The 15082-nt window shown below is 44.8% G+C and overlaps 1 protein-coding gene across 8 annotated transcripts in view; it reads right to left on the bottom strand.

Moving 5' to 3' along the window:
• The window catches only part of C1PH19orf44 (chromosome 1p C19orf44 homolog), a 393273-nt gene that overhangs the window by 210136 nt on the left and 168055 nt on the right, over positions 1 to 15082 (bottom strand). Inside the window, exon 1 of one of the 8 annotated variants that reach the window (XM_069649187.1) lies at positions 11631 to 11982. The exons of the other annotated variants lie outside the window; for them this stretch is intronic. The gene's annotated coding sequence lies outside the window, so the exon portion shown is untranslated. Of the gene's footprint in view, positions 1 to 11630; positions 11983 to 15082 lie in introns of those variants that run through there. 8 annotated transcript variants of the gene reach the window in all.

The raw sequence follows: 15082 nt of genomic DNA, 5'->3' as shown, positions 1-15082 counted from the left end.
GCAAAGTCTTGCCTTTGCTAACCTGTGTTTTCCTTCCTTTTAGGTCACGGTGTTCTTCAGGGCGAGTGGAATGTCTGGAGTGGTGCCAGCCGAGAGGCGCCCAGCCAGGTAAACCTTTTGAGCAGTTCGTAATTTGTAAATGTCTCTACTGCTTTCTTTAATGTTGCCTCTATCTTCCTTTCAGGTCGTTCTGTCGGGAGGCGTGCAGATTCGAGGAAGCTGTTCTCAATAGCTGCGAGTGTTTAAAGATGAAGACTGCAGGTAAGATGCTGCTGCTAATGATGTTCTTTCTGTTTCCTTGCAGGTTCTGCTTCTCTGAGGTTCGAGGGAATAGCTGGACACAGTGAGCGTCACGTTGCAAGCTGCAAAGTAACGGGAAGCGTGTTGTCTTGCTCGGGTGTGGTTTAAATAGCCCCAACAAAATAGTCCAGGTAAAGTAGTCCCAGGCTACCACACCCAAAACACTAGACCGCATAGCTTGGTTCTTAGGAACCAAGCAATGTGGATGCCTCCATGTTGGCTGACAATACAATAAAGTAGTTCCCAAGCACATTATGTTTCATGGTGTATGAGCCTGGCGCCATGGGCGCCAGGACTGGCCCCATGAGGGCTTTTGAAGAGGATGCCAGGCTCTAGAGGCCCGTGTCCTGACTCCACCTGGCCAATGGGTTTGCCAGAGGGGGTTTTGGGCGAGGGTCTTGACACTCTCCACTCCCTCCAGAAGCGACCCTCGCCCAGGTCATACCCCCAGCCAATCAATGCCACAATACTGAACTTTAGAGATCGAGAGATAATCCTCCAATTCTCCAGGGATGACGGGACTATACAAAGGAGCAGCTCCGTGATCACCATTTACCCTGACTACACATGCTTGGTACAACAAACAAAGGAATACGTTTGTGCCCACCAAGGCGTGGCTCCACCGTTTGGGGCCCAAGTATATGCTCATGTATCCAGCAAGATTAAAAGGTGTTGCACAACGGGAATGCACTTTTCTTTGAAAGTCCAGAAGCAGCAAACATGTGGATGGAACTTAATAATTTGGAAACCAAGGGAGATGCAGAAAGCGGATGTATCACGACCGCGGCTCCTCTGGTACACGACTGCTTGTAGGCGCCCCGGCCCAATCTGGCACGCAAACACTGCCAAATGTGGCTGTGGAGGGAGTGGAAATGTCACGCTTGGGAACCTTGAGTAATATTCTGGACCACTTACACAGAATTCCACTGTGTGAATTGAGCTAAGCTGTGCCTGCCTCGATGGGCAATAAGATGCACTCATCATGAAGGCTCTGCTTACTGCCACAGATAAGTTATACATCAGTGGGAACTGGTTCTGTCGCTCGCTGGATGTGGTTCGGACAGCCAATCAATGCCATGATTCTGAACTTTGGACAACCATTTTTTTAGTTTATTCCGAATTCCCTCCGGTTCATTTTAGTATGCCATTAAACGGTTTGGTTTATTCCATCATGTTACCAGGAAATGTTTTGTACACTGATTTTTGCTTTCCGTGTCCTTCTATCGTCTTGTTTACAATACACTAGTGTGTTTGGTTCCACCTTTTCGTAATGGCCGCCCGCACTTCACTTCACTTCGATTAGTTGTTCCATTCGATTGATACCAGGATGCTGTGTGGCTTATATTGATCCGGCGCATTAAACTTCACCAGTCCATCTTTTATTTCAGAGAGGTTGTTTTTTTTCATTCGCAGAGTGGACAGGAGTCGGACGCTAGCTTTCGGTAAGTACGTGACTTCAAATAGACTATCGGTAGAGCACACGGGTATGCTTAACCTACTTACGGTGTTAGACTTGTTATGCACCCTTCTTGTAGCATTGTATCATGGGGATTCGGGCACATGTTCGTTCGTTTGTTTTTGACTACCGTGATACACGTTGTATGGTCCATATTCCACATGGGCTAATGACTCTTGCCGCTCTCATGGCGGTGTGGCATTTTTTCCATAGCATGCGTTTCACCATTGCTTGCATTTTTTTGACATTCTTCGTTACGTTAGGTGCACATATCTTTGCTGGCGACATGTTGCACATGATGTGACGTCTTGATTTTTCTGATTGTTCAATCTAGTGATGGCATTTTTGCCCATGGGTGTAACTACTTATTAGACACAATGAACAGCCTGACTTGATATACGTCTATAGCAGCATCTTTCTCTCGTATGAATTTCCCCTAATTATGGGATTGGACACATCATGGTTCAACTTGAAACTACGCCTTTGTTGATACCGATTTAGCCAGTAAGTGTTTTTGGTCTTCATCATTTTTCATTCGTTATTGATGATATTTGAGTGTTACCATCCTTCTGGTTCCAATATGATGCTTGGTACTAGGTTGTGGTATTTTACTTGGACATCATATACATCTAATATCTACAATTCTTTTGTTTGTTGTTGTGCTCTCTTCTCTTGTAGGGTGAGCCTTTCCAGGAATTGTGTTTGGTTTTGCAGTGCGCGGTTTAACATTATACGACTGACGCACTTTTTTGCACTGTTGAATCCGGCTCACAGCATAGTAAGTGCAATTCGATGGAATTTCGACTCTGCTGTGACTGCTACACAGATTCGCGGTACTTTTTCAGGCGCTTCAATGCCCGTTTTCGCTTAGTTTATAGCCTCTTTCCGATAATCCTCCTTCCCTTACCTATGCCCATGGGGATTTGTCACATTAGTAGATTGGTGTTAACCTTCAATGTGCCACCTGTGTTCGGATTGTATTACTTCGAATGCAATTGAAGCAATACACTTCCATCCTATGCGGTTTGGTATTATCAGATTGCGTTTGATCTGTGGTGTATTTGAACCTGATGTTATATCAATATTTTCCCAGACCATTCATGGGATATTTTTAATTGTTTTTCGCTCTCTTACAATGTACATTGGGCTGGAACTTTATTGATTTAGTTTCTATGCCCTACAGGTCTGCTCATTCTTTGCTTTTGACCGCTTGTAGGTGAATTTTCTCTCAATAAGGTCATTTGATCTTGCATTTACGCCCATTGACAGAGTGTTACACATGTATTTACTGAACCCATTGAATTGATTGATATGAGAACAGTAATTTTTGCTCCTTTGTTTAGGTGCTAGGTCAAGACTGGTATACAGAGTTGTATAACTAACTGCCCAGTACCATTCACCACTGAAGACTTCAGACCTCAGCTTACCCTGATGAATTTCCACTCAATTATTTCAATTATGAAGATGGAAAGAAACATGTTGGTTCTTTGATTGGTCTTTCTTTCTGTTGATCCTATTGTCAATTAATATGACATACTAAGGTCTCCTATTTCTGGACACTTTATCTTCCAGTAGTACAGTACCTGTTACTGACCAGAATTTATTTATGGTGCTAGAATATTTTGTGCAAGTTGTTTGCCGATGTTGATGCACTTCTTGTGTATTTTTGAGATCATTATTGTTTTTGAAGTATGCACTTTAGTTTTGTATGAGTTTAGCATGATTGGAGTGATTGGTGATGTGATTGGGTCTGGTTGTGTTGCACATTATTTTGAGTGAATACCATTTGATATTTATGTATTAGTATGTTTTGAATTGTATTTTATCATCTCAATGTTTTTGATATATTATGAGATTTTATAATCCTTATGGTATATTTTATCCAATTAATAAATCTATTTTCCATTTTGTATAGGATGTGAATTGAATCCTTTCACCTCCCAGCTTGTGATGTGTTTTATGCATATTTAGCTGTATTAGCAACCGAATAGGTCTAAACTTTATCCAGTCTTGTCCCTTTACCTAAACTAGGTTCCATATCCCGGCCTCTTAGTTGCTCTATATATACTTGCTCCTTCCAAGCACGGCCGTGGGTAGATTTCTTGCTTGGAGTCCCTCCTTCGTTTTTTTTGTTTGCTTTCAATAACACCGACATGTGCTCTTTCATTTACCTTATAGATAGAATTGAGTGATCAAAGCTAGAAAATTGAAGACAAGACTTGAACTCTATTGTATCATATGAAATGTTGCTCCTGATGAAGGAAGATGTTTTCCCGAACCGCGTCTAGGTCATTTTATGATTTGTATTCCTAACAATTTTGGTTGAAATACATTGTTTTGTGTAAATGAATCACTTACCCATGCAACTGTCACATATGAACATTGACTTAACAATAAGTGTATATGATAAATCCTAAATTTACCAATTACCAAGGTCTAAAGTAAATAAAGGTTTGACTGACTTTATGGTCAGTATGTGAGGTGTGCAGGGGACGAGAGTTTCTACTAAGTTAGGACACTCATTTTTTACGAAGATATAGAAGGAAACACACAAGACGATAAAGAAGCAAGAATACCCTGAAACTTAATGGAGGGGGTGGGAAGCCCAATGAGAATGGAGGAACAGAGGCGAGAGATGGTCTACTGGACATACCAAGGAAGACATACAGACCTCCAGAGGTTGGTCAAGAAGCCACTCCACCTGGCAGAAGAGATATAAGACGGATCAAAGGACAGATGTGTGGGGGGCGGTGTTGTATAGTGACATTGTCCCTTTTAGAGGACGGAAGAGGGACCACGTGAGGCAATAAGGTGGCAAGAAAATCAGGCTGAGGGAAAAGCGTAGGAAGAAGCTATAAAAATAAAGGTTTATTTTCAATACTTACAGCTCTGCTGTCCAGTTCCTTTTCTGTCCACCCAGTGGCGCAAAGCCATTAAGCTAATCGGGCTCCAGATCCCTCACCCGAAATGTGAACTGAGGGGCAGAGCTTCCACACTTTATTTTTGTTATGCAGAGAGAGGAGGTTAGCCTTTCCTGAAACTTGCGGCGTTAAAGGCTTTTCCCCCACCTTTCTACGTAACAAAACGCGAGTTTGCACATCAGCAGCACTGGGTTCTTTAACATCCGAGGGGAGGGGTGGCTGATGCGCGCACTTGCTTTTTTTAAGCAGAGAGGGTAGGCAAGCCTTTCCTGTAACTGGTGGCGTTACATTTAAAACTTTAAGGGCCCGATTCATGGAACGTTTTGCTATGGGATTGCGCCATTATAAAACACTTCCATGAAACAGTCCCTAAAGCTGCTAATTTGAGGAAAGGCATCCTCACCACTCAGCCCAACAAAAAGTACACACATCAGCCCCCATCCCATGGATGCAAGCTAACATTTAACGTTATGTGTTCTTTCACATCTGGTGTGCAATCATAATGTCAAAAAAATAATGTCGAATTAAAAAATGGCGAAAAAATAATGTCGAAAAAAAAAACCAAAAAAAAAAAAAAAAATAGAATTTTTTTTTATTTACATTTTTTTGGGGGTTCCGCAAGTACAAAAAAGGTTAAAACAGAAAAACAAATAAAAAAGGGGGTTGGGGGAAGTGGGACCTCCCCATTTCGAACAAAAAAACAAAGAAAAAAAGACATTCAAATTTTTTTTTCCCCCGACATCATGTTTTCGTCATTTTGACTTTCGACATTATGTATTTCGACATTATGACTATAAACCTTCAGATCTGAGGGGACAGGGCTGATGCGCGCACTTGCTTTTTGTTAAATAGAGTGGTGAGAAAAGCATTGTTAGCTCATTATGTATGCATGCAAGGAGTGTGTGCATGTATTATGTAATGTGTTTAAGTGATGGAGAGCATGATGGATGGGGCACTGGGTGGGCGTGTGAATGAGCGAGTGCACCGCAATGAGGCATGAGTGAATGGTATGCTTAAATGAGTGAGTGAATGTTGTGCAGTCGTGTGGGTGTGTGCAGGGCGGCTCTGGGCATGTGCAATATGTGCAGCTGCACTTGGCCCTGTGCTAATGGGGCCCCGCGCAGAGGGTGCCTTTAACTCCCCCTGTTGAAGGCCGCACAGGCGGCCCGTGCTGCAGCAGAGAGGAGTTTGCCTCTCAAAAGGTTATGTGTCAGTAAGGGGGGGGGGCCCATGTGGGAATAGTGCGGGCAGGTGGCGCCGGCTGGACTGTAACTATTTGCCAGCGCCACTGCCTCCATGATTTCATGTGACGTCACAGACAGTAGCCACAAAGCCAGTTACTACCTTGCCTTGCCAGCAAACGCAGTAGCAGCGTGGATTTCGGTGCCTGGGGCGGAAGCCCTCTGGACCCAGGCGGCGTTGTTGTGGGGCTATTGGGCTTACCATGATGAAGTGCAGCAGCCTCCCCTTACCCCCCCAAGCCTTTCAGAAGAACTGGCCTGTCCTCCTCTGCTCTGGCGGCAAATGTAAGGGAGGAAGGGTCGTTTGGGGCCCCTACATTCCGGGTGAGGTGTACGTTATGTTCATACAAAGGTTGGAGACGTTCCCTTGTCTGAGCCCCAGTGACGGGTGCGAGGAAGCCATTGAATTACACCTATCCAATGCACCTTGCACGACGCCAGGGACTCCATTTTGTATTAACCGCAACTCCATCTTTTGACTAGGCCGTGCATGAAACTCTCAGAGGCAAGCCTACACCCCTCCACTGTACAGGGCTGCACACAGCCAGCCTGACAACCCCCGCCTCCTCCCCACTGTCTGCGTTGCGGCTGTCCTGTTCTCACTGAAGCTTGGGCGCGAATTGTTGCAAGCCGACACCGTATCTCTCTTCCTCCTCTAAGATCACTGCCCTGTGTGTGACCGGGTCAGAGCCTGGCTCATGGAAACCATTTGTCTCCACAAACCTGCCCCTGCTCCAACAAACTCCCACCGTTAAGAGTTACTGCCTACATGAACCTTAAACCCCCTCATTCCTTTGATGTAGCAGGGGTGGGAACCCTGCCCATGGGCTAACCTTGATTGCCCCCATATTACTAATCCTGAGCAAACATATATTCTCCATGCGTTAACAAATACTGACACCCTTGTTTGATCCTCGAGGCACCTGATAAATGTGCCCCAAAAGGTACACACCAAGATAAAGCACCTGGACCACTGCACCTCTTCCCCACACTGGTCCAGGTCAAGAATGTATACCTATTGCTACAATTTATGAGTCTTGTGTGTCACATTAAACTTTGCATGCCCATAATTACTGTGAAGCTTAGCTTAGTTAGAAATAGAACTGTGTGGCCAAGGCTTGACCCATCGCCTCTCCCTCCCCCGCCCCTCCCTGATGAGCCCAGCTGCCCAACACACCTCAAGAAGCAACAAGTTCAACCTCAGCCAAACCAGCACCAGCACAACTATCCAATGTATAATGTCTTGTTCAACTAAACCAATGACATCTATTTGTGTAATCCTTATAGAACACGTCATAGATGATGCGTTTTGGACTTATAATGTGATTTTTCTGTATTGTCGGCAGAGCGCTCTCAGAGCAGCAGAGTCCTCTACATGCCTCATCTTACTTCGTATTTGTCTCATTGTGCTCATGCTGCTGTTGGCATCTCCATTTAACACTCATGCCAAGCTGATAAATGGTTCAGGTCTAGCTCTGCCCAGTCATGGCACCCCCTGCTGCAGTATGAAGCAGCTCTGGCGACCTGTTGGCCGAGTGCCGGGCGCGTGCCCAATGCCAGGATTATTCAAAAGATCCAGCAGTGACCCCCACCTATAGCCAATTCTGTAGTGCAGCTCAGAGGGTTAGTGCTGTAAAAATCTAAGCGCATACGGATGATCTTGGGTCCAAACCCCACCTGGCAGACTCAGCCTTTCATCCTTCATTGACTGATGAAATGAGTGCCATATAATGGGTACTAGAATCAGTGGTTATTTAGTCAAGACTGTTTTTAAAAGCTGTTTGTGTAAATATTATGTATAAATTTTGAAGAGCCATCAGGGTCTGTGATTACAATTTAAAGACATAGCAAGGTGCACACACACAGCTCTGCCCGATTATAAAACTGCCCTTTGTGCTACAGTGGGCGTCAAAACCATCTGTAACTATGCATTGATTAGCACCTATTTTAGCACCCTGGGCGATACAAAGTTACCTTAAGTCCATCCTGGGCAGAAGGCATGGTCTTACCAGTAAAAGGTCCCGGGGTTTCCATGTTTGTAGGTCCCAATGAACGTCTAGCCTCCGTTCTTTCTCCCACACATCTTCAGTGTCCATTTTTAGTTTAAGCTATTAATCCGAAACTATTGCATTAGAGTACAGTTATGGAGAAATGGCATATAAGGAGGGACACACAGCTTGTAGGTGTTTGGTTATTTTCCCACCCATTGACTGCCCGTGGCCATGCTAATCCCTATGGCAATTCCCACCCAGTTCTTGCCCCTCCACAACCAAAACACCCCCCAGCGAGAACTCTTTGAGGTTGCTTTAAAATCAAGCCTTGCCATCAAACTTTGCACTCGAAGTGCCTGCCAGTGTTTTTTTCAAAGCAGTCTTCTGAGAGTTAATTGGAGTTGTAAACCAGCCTACTCGTGTAACAAAAAGGTCTTAACTAGGTCTGGCTTCAGCCACTCTATTTATAAGCATTATACATGTCCTTCACCAAAGTCCTGTTAAAACAAGCATTGTTAAAGCCAACAGTTTTGGCTTATGTATAAGCATTTGTCAAATATTGCCATTAGATGCCTATGTACTCATACCATTGTGCACCGGCTACCGTCAATAGCCAGACTGTCCCATGCCTACACAAAAGCCCAAACTGTTGGTATTGCCATTTTTTGTCTTCCATTATTCCTTTTCTCTGACCTTGCTTCATGAAATTGTATCCACGGCTTCTATGGTTCCAAGGGAGCAGAATCAGGAGGGTGCAAGAATCCACTTTGTGAGTGCTGCATGCTTTAAGATCGCAAACACAAGAGGACATTTCATCAACTCTTCATTAGCAGCATGTTTTTTTTATATGTCTAGATTACTGTAACACTGGTGCCCCATTTGCAATTGATGTTCTTACCTATATGTGTTATTGGATTTCTTTAGATCGCAATCAAAGACTCGAGTGGGTACTCGACCATACGTTCTTTACATAATCGCAGCTTCTAGAAGCAAGAGCCTGTAATGCAGGGTTTCTTTTAGACACTCGGGTGCCAGAACATCTCCGGTAAGGATGGCTAAACATGTATTATTGCCCAGACCTGTGAAGCATTATCTATTGTATACACCTGGTTACAGGGTGCATTATAGCTCATGTTTTAATTAAATCAGTGTTACAGGAGAAGCCACAATAAGTAAGTACAGGCGGAGCTTTGTAGAACCATATCTATGAAATGGCATAAACTGTAAACTGGCTGCTTTACCTCGTGGGACCAACAGGTGAGTGCAGCCGTCCTCCACTCTCCATTTCGGCCAAATTTGAAAAAAGGTATCCCCAGGCTCGTGTGCCTGAGTCTTCCGCTGAATCTCTTTCCTGGTTTCGCCTCTCCCTCCCGCCTCCAACCCCGCCCACCGCCTCTGATTGGCTGACTCACCTGGTCATAACTGACCCTCCCCAGGGCAGCCCTCTGTCCGGCAGTCCCTGTGGCTAAGGGCACCAAGGCAAAGGGCGGCTCCAGAAAGCTTCAGCAGGTGTCCACAAGGGAAGGCAGTGTAGCTAGTGACCAGCCATCAACCAACAGTAACCCAAAAAGTAAGTGTGGCATGGGTGGGGAGTAAACCTGCTACTCAACATTACCTTACCTCAGCACTATGAATGTTAGAAATGCCGCAAACATTAGCCTGACAGGATTGTGAATGTTAGCAATGCCACACCTGGTTAGAATTGTGAACATTAGCCTGACAAGATTGTGAATGTTAGCAATAGAAAACTTAGTTAAAATTGTGAACATTGGCCTGCGCCAGACCCAGACAGGATTGTGAATTTTAGCAATGCCACACTTGGTTAGAAATTGTGAACATTAGCCTGCATCAGACCCTGACAGGATTGTGAACGTTAGCCTGAGTCGCTTCTAGAAAGAAATGCGAAGGTAAATGTTAACATGCCCCACACATGTATCACTGTGTACCCTGCTTTCCTATTCCCCATGCTGTAAGCCCAGCCCCCTGTCTCTATGTGCCCGTGTATCGCTGTGTTCCCTGCCATCCTGTTCACGTGCCTGGTCTCGGGCGCTTTGAAGATAACCATCATATCACATCACTACGCTTACTCTCTACTATACACCATCATACAACTAGAACACAGCTATACCCCTGATAAATTTGGCCTAGCTGTTCAAATACGAATACGACCCCATGAACACATCACCCTAATAAAACACAGCTAGCCGAGCACATTCCGGCCTAGTTGCTCACATATGCGTCCTTCAGGCCTATCGCAGCCAGAGCCCAGTCTGGGTGTCCACCCACCAGAATGCACACATCCAACTGATATCTTCAGCACGACACCTAACGCTAGGATGCAGCTACCATCCAGCAATTACATCAGCTGCACACCTATCTGGTGTACCCACGCACCCTATGACACTATCTCTCTCTTCTGACCAGAACTGCGGTTCCCGAAGGCGTTCAACCTACCAGTGCTTTGAGGTCATACCAATGATAAATAGAGCGCTATATAAATGCCAAGTAACATAACATTTAGAGCATCAGCAGGATTTCACCTATGGAAAGTAACTAAGGTTTTGTGAAAATATCAACTATGCACGTCTACCTTACAGATTTCAAGTCTGCTCCAAGTGTTTGTTGAAAGAAAATGCGTTTTATCTTCTCACAAGAAGCTCTTTCCCAGTCTGAGGCAATATTCAAATTATGAAAAACTATGTTTACAGGCAAGTAACCGTCGCTTCCTGTGATGTCATCCCAAGCAAATTAAGGGGCACCGCACTTAACTTGCCGCACTTGGCCCCGCAAATCCTACGACCTGCCTTGGGTGTGTGTGCGTATGTTTAATGCTGAGCCTGGGAGCTGATTTTGGCGGGTAAGTGGTGTAGGGGGCACACTGTACTACAGTCTGGTTCTCTGGCTGCCTGATCTGATACCTGGGCTTTAGATATAAACGTTATAAAATCAACTAAATGTGCACATTATCTTTAAAACCAAGAACTTGGTTATGGTCACTGGCATATTGTGCTTACTTGGGCACGAAGCCAGAGTTTCTTAAGTGGTCCCTGCCATAACCAGTTAGCCCCACCCCCACTCTCGGCTGAAATGTAGGTTTTGTGAACCCTTGCCTGCACACATATCAACGTCATGATAAAAACAAAAGATTAAGAAGTGCACACAATCAAATTTTCTCTTCACGCTTAACCCCTTAACTGCCAGACTATTATGCAAATCTATGCAAAAAGGACATGCATACTCGTCCTTGGCACTTTCCCAAATAAACATACCACTGTTAATAACATTGTCTCTATATGCAATCAAAGAGTGCACCAGTGCTGGGTCTGCAAACATGAAAGGTACAGATAAGGGCTCTCTTCCATCGTTTTGAAATTAACCCTTGCTCATCTTGAGTTGGCCCTGCATTCTGCTGACATGAGCATATTGTTGCGAAGCAGCACACAGACGCAGGTAAGTTGAATTCGTAATTATTTAAGATAAATGAAGGCAAGAAAGACCCCCGAGCATACGAGATCCTTCCCCATCAAAACCTCCATCAACTGACAAATTTAGAACGTAAATATCACATGCACGTGAACATTCCAATGACATCATAGAGACACCCTGCTCTGCCTATGTCATAAACACTAGCTCTATCTGCTCCCATAGAGAAACATCACAACACATGGCCCTGCATTCTGCTGACATGAGCATATAGCCTGCGTTCCTTTCTTACACTCACCTCTCCAGTGACGGTAGCCGCCCGCACTCTATCGCACCTCCACTGCCACAGCACTGAGAACCCAAGCCGCTTCTCCGTTTCCTAAGCTACAACAGACGCGCTCGTGATTGGGTGAGAGCAAGGCTGCAACTCTCCTTACTGATTGTCATTGGTGCTTTGCCAGTAAACGGTTTGGGGACGTCAGAGCACTCGTTCGTCTCAAACCTCGAACCTGTCCCTACCTGCTTGGAAATTAATATAAATGTTCACCACAGGGATCTGATGTCCAGGAACGTTTTACCATTTCGTAATGCCATTGAAAAACGCTTTGCGAATCACGCCCTGTGGCGTCTACTCAGAGGGGAACGGACGAATAAGCATTCTATATAAATGTTCAACAAGGAAGACGGGGAGCCAATGAGGCAGCAGTTAGGTTCTATTAGAAAAAGGGACCTGACAACGTACCAGAATCACGCACGTTAAATGTCCTGAACCTTGTGTTTTTAAACGTATTTCATTTTCACACTGTCTCTAGCGAGAAGCAAGCGATGTGTTGTGATCCAAACAGCTGATAACGCGGGCGTTTGAAGAATACATTTTGAAATGTAGATTCCCTTCATCAATTCACTCGTGTTATGTAGGGGAAATGATGAGGGAGACAGACGAGAACAATGGGAAGGGACACCGAATAGGAGCGAGGATGAATGGGAGTGGGTGTGCAATCGGATTGGATGTGGTTGGTAATTTGAGGTCAAATAAGGGCTCATTTACAGGAGGTGTCAGATGGGGCCAAGGAAGCATAGATTGAGTTGGGGGCTGAGCCACTTTAGAGTATGGTTGGTAAGGGTGTAGAGCGAGGATAAATGGGAGTGGGTGTGCAATCGGATTGGATGTGGTTGGTAATTTGAGGTCAAATAGGGGCTCATTTACAGGAGGTGTCAGATGGGGCCAAGGAAGCATAGATTGAGTTGGGAGCTGGGTCACTTTAGAGTATGGTTGGTAAGGGTGATAAATATGGTGTCTGATGGGGTTGATGAAGAAAGCAGTGTAACTGGGTAAGTACCTGGATCACGTATTTATTTATGGAGCATTTGTTTGGCGCCTATACAACTGAATGGTGTTTCCAGGGGGCACAAGGCTGGGTGGGGAGGGAACAAGGGGAGTAAACAACAGTGGCAAAATACAGTAAATATACAATCATGGTCCTACTAGGCCTTGTGGCATTCAGACGTGCAGTGAAGAGAGTGCTGGAGATAGGGAAGGAAGGGTCTTAAGGTAAGTAATTATGATGTAGAATCCACTCCAGACCAGGTTAAAAGGAATGCTTCTTTATGAAACATAGTTTCAGTTACAGATGTAGATCAGATGCAGGAGAAAGGTAAACTAGCATCCTTATAGTTACTCTGTCTTTCAGTGTACCACCAGTCACTACAGGAACCTTGAGCGCACTATGTTCCACTTGCATCATACCATTCCAATACATTCCATGCAGCCTCTCAGCTCACTGAACATACACATACAGATCACTACACATCCTCCTTCCTATAACAAACAAATCATCCTAGGCCATAATTGTTACGCCTATATGATTCTAGAAAAATACTAACTTTCTAAAATTGCCATAACACCCTTATGTCCCGACTGCCACCCAGGACCTCAGGCCTGCCACGTCCGAGCACAAACGCTCACAAGAGAATTTAAAACATTACCTAACAAACGTAGCCCTCAAAGAAACGTAGCACCTAAGCCTCTCACACTTAAGCACATACTCGCTCTTATACAAAAAGAGAAGAAAACTACTCTTAACTCTGTATCCTGTCAGAACTCACCACCTCACCTAAATACAAAGAAAACCATATACATATGAAGACAAACTGATAACCACCTCCCCTCAAGAGAACACATAAAAGATAAAAAAGATACTGACACAACAAAGATCACACAAAACAAAACTGGAACACAAAGCAGTATTGCATGAAGGCAACATAAACACATGAACAATAGGTTAGGTACGCCTCTTGTCCCTATGGTAACTGTCTACATTTAGATAAAAGTTGTTCTTATAGTCTCATTTATTTTATTTATTTTATTGGTCATTTGTAAAGCGCTGTTGAGACAGAACTCCCAGGCAAGCAGGAGGGCTAGTAAGAGGTTGCGTACCCTGAACTGATGGAAGGCTCAACTCCTTCCCACTCCCAAAAGGAACGCAGGCCCAGACTGACAGCAATTTGAACTGTGGTTTATTACAGCCAAAACCAACAGGGACCAGTACACGGACAAAGACAATTCAGGGACATCTCAGTGAGCTCTGGCTTGCAGGCCCATTTTGTTAGACTCTTACGTCACAAGAACCTCAAAAGCTGGGACCCTCTTCAGAAAACCTATCGGATAAGTGGATTGGGCATTGAGTGGTAGTCAACCTATAGTGGACCGTATATGGGTTAGTTTATTGGCTCTCCCATGTCAGATGTCAGGACTGGTCCACCCCCGAAAACCTCTACAATGTTGCAGTGTGAGGGTCTGATCATTGGTTCTTGCCGTTACTACCCACCCCTAGAGTCCTAAATCGTGATTGGCTAGCAAGGTAGGATTGGCCCCTCAGCCTTTCGGCCCGTGGCTGGGCCGAAATCGTCCCTGGGGAGTGGGGCCAGTTTCTGACCATGCCTGGGCCGGTTTGGAAGAAGAAAAAATATTCCATTTTTTTTTTCTCAAAAAAGCCTTTCATCCTTCTTAGGTTGATAGACGAGTACCAACACAGGTTGGGTGATATTGTATGCATATTTGTTCTATAAAAAAGAGCTTAAGCGTAAGTGCTATACAATAACATATCATTTGGCCTTGGACATCTGCTTGGATTCAAAGTATTTTAGTGTACTTAGGAACAATCCTATTTGATGTCACTTCCTGTTTTGTCAAGGGGTGAAAGGTCGTGTTTCATCGCTTCCCGGGATGTCACTTTAGGGTGGGGTCAAATGACATCACTTCCTATGATGTCATCAGAGGTTAAGGGTAATGAGGCAAGGGGTGGGTCACTTTTTTTGGGGTGACCAGGCCTATTTCTTCTCCCAGTCCGACCCTGTTGGCTAGAGCTGTCGCCGCCAGGCCTGGGATCCAAAAAGTTCTCAGCTCGAAGTGTACCTTCTCAAGGTAATAAGAAAAACTCTCTGTCTGCATTGTAACGTGTGTGCACTACCAATGCCTGTGAGAGTGCTCGTTCCCATGCAACACTCGGATTCTCCTGTAACGACTTTGTTGCCACTTCTGTCTGGGTGCGTGAGACTGCTCCTCTTTCCCAGCTGCTAGTTTCAGTTCATCATCCACTCGGCTGGGTCACATGCCCAGAGACCGTGTTTGGGAATCCTGGAGCTCTGAATTATTCCGATTTATTAGTATTTTACTGTGCGGGTGTTACTGCAGTTCAGGGAATGGCATGTCACTCGTATCTCGGTGGCCTTGGCAGCAGGCCCTGTCCC

Source organism: Ambystoma mexicanum, chromosome 1p (genome assembly GCF_040938575.1).
Source record: "Ambystoma mexicanum isolate Mex_15411 chromosome 1p, UKY_AmexF1_1, whole genome shotgun sequence".
NCBI classification, from domain to species: domain Eukaryota; kingdom Metazoa; phylum Chordata; class Amphibia; order Caudata; family Ambystomatidae; genus Ambystoma; species Ambystoma mexicanum.
This window is presented reverse-complemented; position numbering and strand designations above follow the sequence as displayed.